The sequence below is a fragment of the Gavialis gangeticus genome, unplaced genomic scaffold (assembly GCF_001723915.1).
Source record: "Gavialis gangeticus isolate Ggan-Ray unplaced genomic scaffold, GavGan_comp1, whole genome shotgun sequence".
NCBI classification, from domain to species: domain Eukaryota; kingdom Metazoa; phylum Chordata; order Crocodylia; family Gavialidae; genus Gavialis; species Gavialis gangeticus.
In genome coordinates this window covers 18,480,909-18,489,553 of record NW_017729034.1, presented here as the reverse complement: position 1 = coordinate 18,489,553, position 8,645 = coordinate 18,480,909, and positions in this window count along the sequence as shown.

Sequence of the window (8,645 nt, the reverse complement as noted above, 5' to 3'; positions counted from 1 at the left end):
CAGTGCGGGCGAGGCGAGCGCGGGAGACCGGCCCCAGTGCGGGCGAGGCGAGCGCGGGAGACCGGCCCCAGTGCGGGCGAGGCGAGCGCGGGAGACCAGCCTCAGTGCGGGCGAGGCGAGTGCGGGAGACTGGCCCCAGTGCGGGCGAGGCGAGCGCGGGAGACCGGCCCCAGTGCCGGCGAGGCCAGAGCGTGGGAGACAGGCCCCACTGTGGGCGGGGGATCACGCGGGGCCCAGAGGTTCAGGTGCGCTGTATCACCGGAGGCAGGGCCCGGATTAAGACATCTTAAGGCACCGTGCCAGGAAGGGATAGAAAGGCAGCCTCCCTTCAGTATTACCAGCAAAGACGTGGCAGGCGAGATATCGAGGGTGCATTAAATCCTGATCTGGCACGGTCAATAGGGGGCGCTGGGGGAGTTCACGGCACCCCAGTCCCCGTCCTGCAACACCATCCTATACCCAATTTCAATTCCAGGTGAGAGTTTTCTGTTGACAAGGTACATTATGGAGATGAAGATGGAAAACAAAGTTGGAGCAATGATGCAACCTTGCTTCACTCTGGTTTTCACCTCAAATGGTTCTGTTTGATTCCCATTGCTGAAAAACCTTGCTGACATGTTGTCATAGAGAAGTCTCAGAACACTGATGAACTTCTTTGGGCAGCCAATGTTGGACAGGATTTTCCATATGGCTTTGCAGTTTACAGAATTGAAGGCATTAGAGAGGTTAGTGAAGGCCAAATAGAGAGGTTGATTGCGCTCACGACACTTCTCCTGGATTTGATGTGCTGTAAAGAACATGTTCGCAGTTCCTCGAGATGGTCTGAAGCTGCTTTGAGATTCTGGAAGAATTTCTTCCACAAGTAGGAGAAGGCGGTTAGCGAGGATACGGGTGATGACTTTCCCAGCAGTGGCCAACAATGAGATGCCTTGGTAGTTTCTGTAATCAGCTCTGTCCCCTTTCTTGAAGACGGTAACAGTCAAGGCATCCTTTAGGTTGGCTGGGATTTCTTCCTTGTTCCGGATTTTAAGGATGAGGACATGAAGCTGACACATAAGTTGTTCTCTTCCTCCTTTGAAAATCTCTGCAGGTATTCTGTCAACTCTGGCTGCCTTGTTATTCTTCATTTTCCCAGTGGCACTCCCAACCTCTGCCAGGGTAGGCAGCAAATTGAGGTCTTCTCTGATTGCTTTTTGTGGAAAGTTGTTAATCTTATCTTCAGCAACAGTTGAGTCATGATTCAGAAGGTCCTGGAAATGTTTTTTCCAGTGAGCATTGATGGATTTGCTGTCTTTCAGGAGTGTTGTTCCATCCTTTGATCTTGGAGGATTAAGGCTTAGAGTGCTAGGGCCATACACAGCTTTGGTAGCTCTGAAGAAACCACGAGTGTCATGGATGTCAGCAAAATATTGGATTTCTTTTGATTTCTGAATCCACCACTCATTCTTCAGTTCTTGTGTTCTCTGCACCTCTTATTTTGCTTGTTGGTATGCATTTTTCTTGATGGCAGAGTTGATGTCATTCTGCCAGGCAAGGAAAGCTTTCTGTTTCCTGTCGATGAGACCTTGAATTTTAGTGTCATTTTCATCAAAGCAGTTCTGATGTTTCCTTGTCTTGTATCCTATGGTATTTTCACAGGATGAGAGAACAGCTGACTTTGACCAGCTCAAGAGGCTTGCTGGTAAGGCCCTAAGAGACCATGACCCGAAGGGGAGGGGAGTTCAGGATGAGTGGTTGCTCCTCAAGGGAGCAATCCTGGAAGCCACAAGCAATGTCTATCCCGTCTCAGAGGAAAGGCAGCAAAAGGGCACAGCAGCCTCCTTGGCTCTGCAGGGAGCTAGTGGGCCTCCTGCGTCTAAGAAGAAAGACCTCTAAAGGAATTGTTACCCTTCATTAATATAGACCATTTGAAGGAACACCTTGAGAGGCTGGACACCTTTAAGTCAGCCAGCCCAGACAGTTTACACCCCAGCGTACTTAAGGAGCTGGCAAGCATCATAGCTCAGCCACTGGCATGGATCTTCAGGAACCCATGGCGCTCAAGCAAAGTGTGCAAAGATTGGAAGAAGGCCAGTTGGTACCTATCTTTAAGAAAGAGAGGAAAGTAGATCTGGGGAACTACAGGCCCATCAGTCTGACCTCAATCCTGGGGAAGATCTTGGAAAAAATTATCAAAGAGATGATTCTCGACAAACTGGCTGACGGCAACATCCTGAGGGATAGCTGTTAGACACTGACTCCATGCAGTGCCTAACGACTAGGGAGACGACGGTATGCATTAGCCAGAGCAAGTGGGGAGCAAACACCAGAACACATTGCTCATAACAGCTTTATTCAGAATGGAGACAGCTTTGGGCAAGCTCCTTCACAGACACAGCCTGTGAAACCAGGGGAGCAGAATTGAACATTAGTTCTTTTCACATTTTATACACCTTGGTTCCATACATATTAACATTCACTCTGCTCTTGTCACTCCTTTGGTTCCACCAATTTTTCCTCCCCTCTCAAGCTCCACCTCTGTTTACTGTTTGCTTCCTTAGCATGGTATTGCCTATGCATTTCATTCATTTACATGCTTCTCTGCTAAGAGCACATGCATAAGACTTTGACCCCCATCTTTTTTCAGTCACTTGCAGTTTCTTGCTGGTTCTTTCTAGTTTTCTTGCTGACTTGAGCACCATCTCCAAGGCCATTTAGTGTCTCCTGACACTAGCTGGTGGGCGATTCTATTTTTACTCAACACATCATGCACTTTGCACCCTATCCTTTTGTTAAGAATCTGCTTAAGTATTAGCTATGTTAGTTGCTTTTAATATATCTTCCAGCCTTGTGACCAGCAGCTTTTGCTGAGACACAAGAAAAAGCCTTCATTCAGCTGCACACAGTCAGTACTCCCAAAAATTCATATAGTTACCCCAACACCCAAAATTCATAGTGTTACCCTAACGATAGCCAGCATGGGTTTTGTTATGGGTAGGTCTTGCCTGACCAATCTCATCTCCTTCTACAACCAGAGGACATATCACCTGGAGAAGGGAGAAGAGATTGATATCATATATCTTGATTTTTTTAAAAGCCTTCAATCTGGTATCCCATGATCATCTCATAGAAAAACTGGGCAACTGTGGCCTTGGCTACATTGCAGTCTGCTGGCTGGAGAATTGGCTCCAAGGTCGGACCCAGAGAGTGGTGGTTGACAGAAGTCAATCGTTGTGGTGCGCTGTGACCAGTGGGGTCCCCCAAGGTTCTATCCTTGGGCCTATACTCTTTAACATCTTCAATGATGATGTGGACATTGGTATCAGAATTGGATTGGCCAAGTTTGTCAGTGACACCAAACTTTGGGGTAAAGCGTCCACACCCGAGGACAGGATGGTGATCCAGGCTGACCTTGACAGGCTCAGAAAATGGGTGGGCGAAAACCTGATGGCATTCAACATGGAAAAATGCAAGGTACTCCACTGTCCCCGATGGGCCTTCGTAGATCCTTACTAAGAGCCTGGCTCTCCGGGTTGGTGACCACCCACTTTACCAGGCATGGGTCTTACTGAGGTTGTTCGTATTCCCGCGTCGCCAGCCCCGCTTCTCGCCTCCTGTGGCCTCCACTTCCCTGCGCCTGCTCAGTGATGGTCCTGCAGACTTCCATAGTGGTCTTCGTCTCTGAGTTTTCCCCAAAACCCTTGGGCCACTCCTGCCCTGACGAGGTGCCTTCCACACCCGCCTGTATTGGTGCCTCAGGCCTACTGCAATAGATACTTCGCCACCAATCTGTCACCCTACACACCATGAGCTACGCGCTTCCTCAAAGAGATCCTTCTATACCGACTACCTCCCTGACCCACCACCAGCACCCTACGATGGTGCCCGGGAGAAACGCCTCCTGGATCTTTAGCTCTGCCCCCCCTTACCCTTCGATTGATGTCCTCTATTCTCGGCGACGATCCCGCCCCGAACTCTCTCCCGCCAGGTGATCCTTCGGCCTCTCGCCCCTCTTCAGCGCTTCCCGCACCCACCGCCTTGACACTTACTTCGGGGTGCTCCGAATCCTCCTGGGTGGTCTTAATCTTCCGTTGCTCACCCGCTCTGGCGCCTTGGGATCTATCCGCTGGTGATCCGGCCGTCACTCCTGCTCTCTGGGCCACCGTCCTCTCCAGCACGCTGGCTCTGCGTCGCCCGTCTCGCTGGGCTAACGTCGGGGACAGCTCAGACAGCTGTTTGTTCCCCTCACCATCCGCCGCCCCTGGAACAGCGGCCGCCATTTTTAAATCTGCTGGCTGGCGTCTGACGTCACCGTCAGCTGCCGGCCACAGCTGTACATAGACGCGGCTAATGAGTCGCGCGGTCTCTCCCTCCATCTCGGCGTCCCTCTTGTCCCGCTTTCCAGGTAAGTCTTCCTGGCTTTCTCGGACCCCGGGACATAACCCCCTCCCCACCAGCTGCCTTGTGGCGGTTCCCAAGGTCGCGCGTCACCGGTATCTGTGCCCCGTTGAGGACTTCGTCCACTCTGGCTGCGCACGTCGATATCTGAGGCCTCGTCGCATCTAGAGAGGAAATCCGCAGTTACGTTATCCTTTCCCGGGCGATATGCAATATGAAATTTGAAGGGTTGTAGTGCTAATGCCCATCGCATTATGCGGGCGTTATCTGTTTTGGCTGTACTAAGCCATTTCAGGGGCTCATGGTCTGTTATGAGTGTAAATTCTCGCCCTGGTAGGTAATAATGGCAGTGTTCCACCGCCCATCGGATGGCTAGGCACTCCCGTTCTATAGTCTCATACCTGGTTTTGGCAGGTAACAGTTTTCGGCTGGCGTAAGCCATGGGCCGGTCCACTCCCGCATCTTGCTGCGTCAGCACGGCCCCTAGTGCCACCGATGATGCGTCGGTCTGCAGTTAAAAGGGTTTTTCGAAGTCAGGGGTGTGTATTAGCACCTTGTCGCACAGGGTCCCCTTTAAAGCATGGAAGCTGCTTAACATCACTCCATTCCATTTTACCCCTTTTTGTCGTGCCCCTTTTAATGCTTCCGAGAGAGGCACCGCCAGCTTGGAAAACTGGGGTACAAATCGGCAATAATAATTCACCAAGCCTAAAAAGGATTGTAACTGCTTGGTTGTTTGTGGGGCTTGGAACAAACGAATAGCCCAGACCTTATCTTCTAATGGCCTGATGGTTCGTTGGCCTACCAGAAACCCCAAATATTTGGTGTATTTGTGCGCCACTGCACATTTCCTCGGTGTCGTGGTTAAACCAGCCTTCTGTAACTTGGTTAGCACTGCTCGGAGCGCTTGGAGATGATCCCACGACGAGGTGAACACCACTATATCATCTATGTACGCCGCGGCATACTTGGTGTGGGGCGCCAAGAGTTGATCCATCAACCGTTGAAATGTTGCCGCAGCCCCATGTAATCTGAATGGCATTTTAACAAATTCATATAGCCCCCATGACATTCCGAAGGCTGTCTTATGGTGGTCTTCGGGTCTCACAGGGATTTGCCAATATCCTTTGGCCAGATCCAGTGTGGATATATAGCGAGCCGCACCTATCCGCTGTACGAGTTCCACCACCCTAGGCATGGGAAACGCATCAAACGTGGCCACTTCGTTTACTTTCTGATAATCCACGCGGAGTCTTAGGGTCCCATCGGGCTTCCGGATCAGCACCAGAGAACTTCGCCAAGGGCTTCGTGATGTTGTAATGACGCCTAGGGCCTGCATCTTTTCTACTTCTTTATGTACCTCCTCGCTCAGGTGATGCAGTATAGGATGCCAGCGGTCTCTTAGTACTACTCCCAGCGGCATCTGAATTGCATGGAAGGTGCCCTTGACCCACCCTGGGTCCTCAGAAAAGACTTTCTGAAACTCCTTAAGGAGTTTTGTCACAGCGTGCTTCTGGCAGTAGGTCAGCTCATCGCTCACCTTAACAGCCCGCCAGGGCTCCGTCCCCCTTAGGTCCCATACATCAGTCTGTTGCTCGGGATTTGGGACCATCTCCTCTATAAAGGCCGCCCACCCTTCAGGTTGCCACCATTCGCGCAGGAGGTTGACATGATAGATCTGCTTTGTCTTCATGTGCCTTGGGCGGTACACCTCATAATCAACCAGACCCACCTGTCTCACTATTTCAAATGGCCCCTGCCATTGTGTCAACATTTTGCTCGATGATGAAGGCAATAGAACCAGCACCTTCTGTCCTGGTTGAAACCCCCTTTCTTTTGCTTGAAGATTGTATCTGTCTTTCTGGGTTTGTTGGGCCTGTTTTAAGTTACCCGCCACTATCTCCCGAGCACGTTGGACCCGGCGCTGAAAATCCTGTTGGTATTTAGATGGGCTGGAGACCTCCCCAAGGTTCTGCTCCCAATCCTCCCTGAGGATTTGCAGCAAACCTTGTGGTTGATGTCCCAGTACCAGCTCAAACGGGGAATACCCCAGGGATTCTGATGGGGCGTCCCTGAGTAGAAACAGGACCAGCAGGAGCAATAGGTCCCAGTGTCTGGGGTTGCCTTGCATGCATCGTCTCAGCAGCCTCTTCAAGGTCCCATTCAGCCGTTCCACCATTCTGTTAGTTTGTGGGTGGTAAACCGATGTCTTCAGTTGTTTGATCGTCAGCGTCTGACAAACCCCTCTTAGGACCCCGGACATAAAGTTCTGTCCCTGATCCGTCAATATTTCCCGTGGCACCCCCATTTGGGATATCCATTTTACCAACTCCTCTGCAATACGGGGAGCCGTCACTGACCGAAGCGGAACAGTGTCCGGGTAACGACTGGCATAGTCAACGAACACCAGAATATACTGGTACCCGTTGCTGCTACGCGGCAGGGGCCCCACGACGTCCATGGCTATACGGGAGAACGGGAGATCAATAACTGGCATCGGTCTCAGGGGTGCTCATGGTGGCCGATCTTCCCTGGTTTTCTGACAAATCGGACATTCGGCACATCAGTGGGCTATATCGTCCCCCAACCTGGGCCAGTAGAACCATCGAGTTATCTTGCTTATGGTGCGATCCCTCCCCATGTGGCTCCCCATGGGTGTAGCGTGAGCCAGCTGCCACACCGCCTTTTGAAAACATCGTGGCACCGCCAACTGAACTCGACTCTCCCCCTCCCCATTCTCCGGTGTCACCTGATATAAGAGGTGATTCCTTACCTCGAACCGACACCTTGAGTCAGCAGGTTGAGCTGGAGGCTGGGTTGCGTCCATGGCCTGCGTCCACCAGTCCTGTAGCTTGGGGTCCTCTTGCGCTTGTCGGAATTGGGGCCCACTGGTGATGTCTCTCCAATCGACCATCTCGGCGTCTCTTTCAGGACTGGTATCCTCTCCTCCTTCGGCGTCTCCAAGCCACCCATCTCTTCAGGTCATTTCCTTACAAGCGACCTCAACGTCACGTACCCTCTCTAATACCTTGTACAGCAGGGCCCAATCCCGCCCTAGCAACACCTCACAGGCTAAGCGAGGGGCCAGGCCTACTACTAACTCTCCGCAGTAATCCATAACCTTCAGACGGGCTTTAACTCGACGAAGGGTCTGTGTCTTGCCATGAAGGCATGACACCCTTACCGGTTCTATCTGGCCTGATGAGACATTTGGCAACAGGTCTGCCCTTATTAATGACTGTGCGCAGCCGGAATCTAACACGGCTCGGACCATACGGTCCTCAACCCACGCTTGCACCACCAGCCGTTCCCAGACCAGCTTTCCTTCCCCAGTCCCGAAACTGCAGTCCATGGGCTCCCCAGTGGCCTGCTCTCCAGGGACTTCCCTCAAGCTCTTTGAGATGTCTGTGGGCCGCCGTCTCTCAGCTGCACAGCCTGGGCACTCTCTAGCAAAATGCCCCACTCGGCGGCAGTGGTAGCACACCATGTCACCCCCTTGGGGTCGGTAGCTGGGTCTGCATTTTTCCGCCTCCGTGGGTGCTGGTGTTGTCACTGTGGGGCCCCGCTTCTCCCTAGGGTAATGCCATTCAGCCCCCGCGAAAGATTCGGCTAACTTCAATGCTTCCTTACACGTTTCCGGGGCATGTTGTCTCACCCAGCACTGTGTTCTGTCCTCTAAGTTGTTAATGAATTGTTCTAATATAATTTTGTCTATCAGGGCGGCCATTGTGCATATCGGTAACTTGACCCATTTTCCAAAAAGGTCTCTAAGTCGTTGTAGTAGCACTCTTGGTCATCTTTCTTTGGGCCCTTTCTTTGCCCTAAACAGCCTCCGATAATGTTCGGAATCCAGCTCCAGGCGGTAAAGGATCGCCGCCTTCACTGCCCCATAGTCTTGGGCCTCATCTCTGTTTAGGGATCGGTAGGCCACCTGAGCCGTCCCCACCACCAGGGCTCCCAGTTGGCTGGCCCAATACCTCTTGTCGAGGCCCGCCACAATAGCCTGGTGTTCAGAAGCCTCAGTATAAGCCTCGGGATCATCGTCAGCTGTCATCTTCGGCATTCCCAGTGCTGACGGGCTATGCTGCACCAGCAGCCGCTGTTGAGATCCCACTATCTGCGTTAAAGCCTGTAAGTTCTGAGCTAGCAGGTCGGCTGGGCCCATCTCGGTTGGTTGCATCCTGATCTGATGTATTCCTACGGTTTCCCGGCCAGTGCACCACGTTGTCCCCGACGGGCCTTCATGGATCCTTACTAAGAGCCTGGCT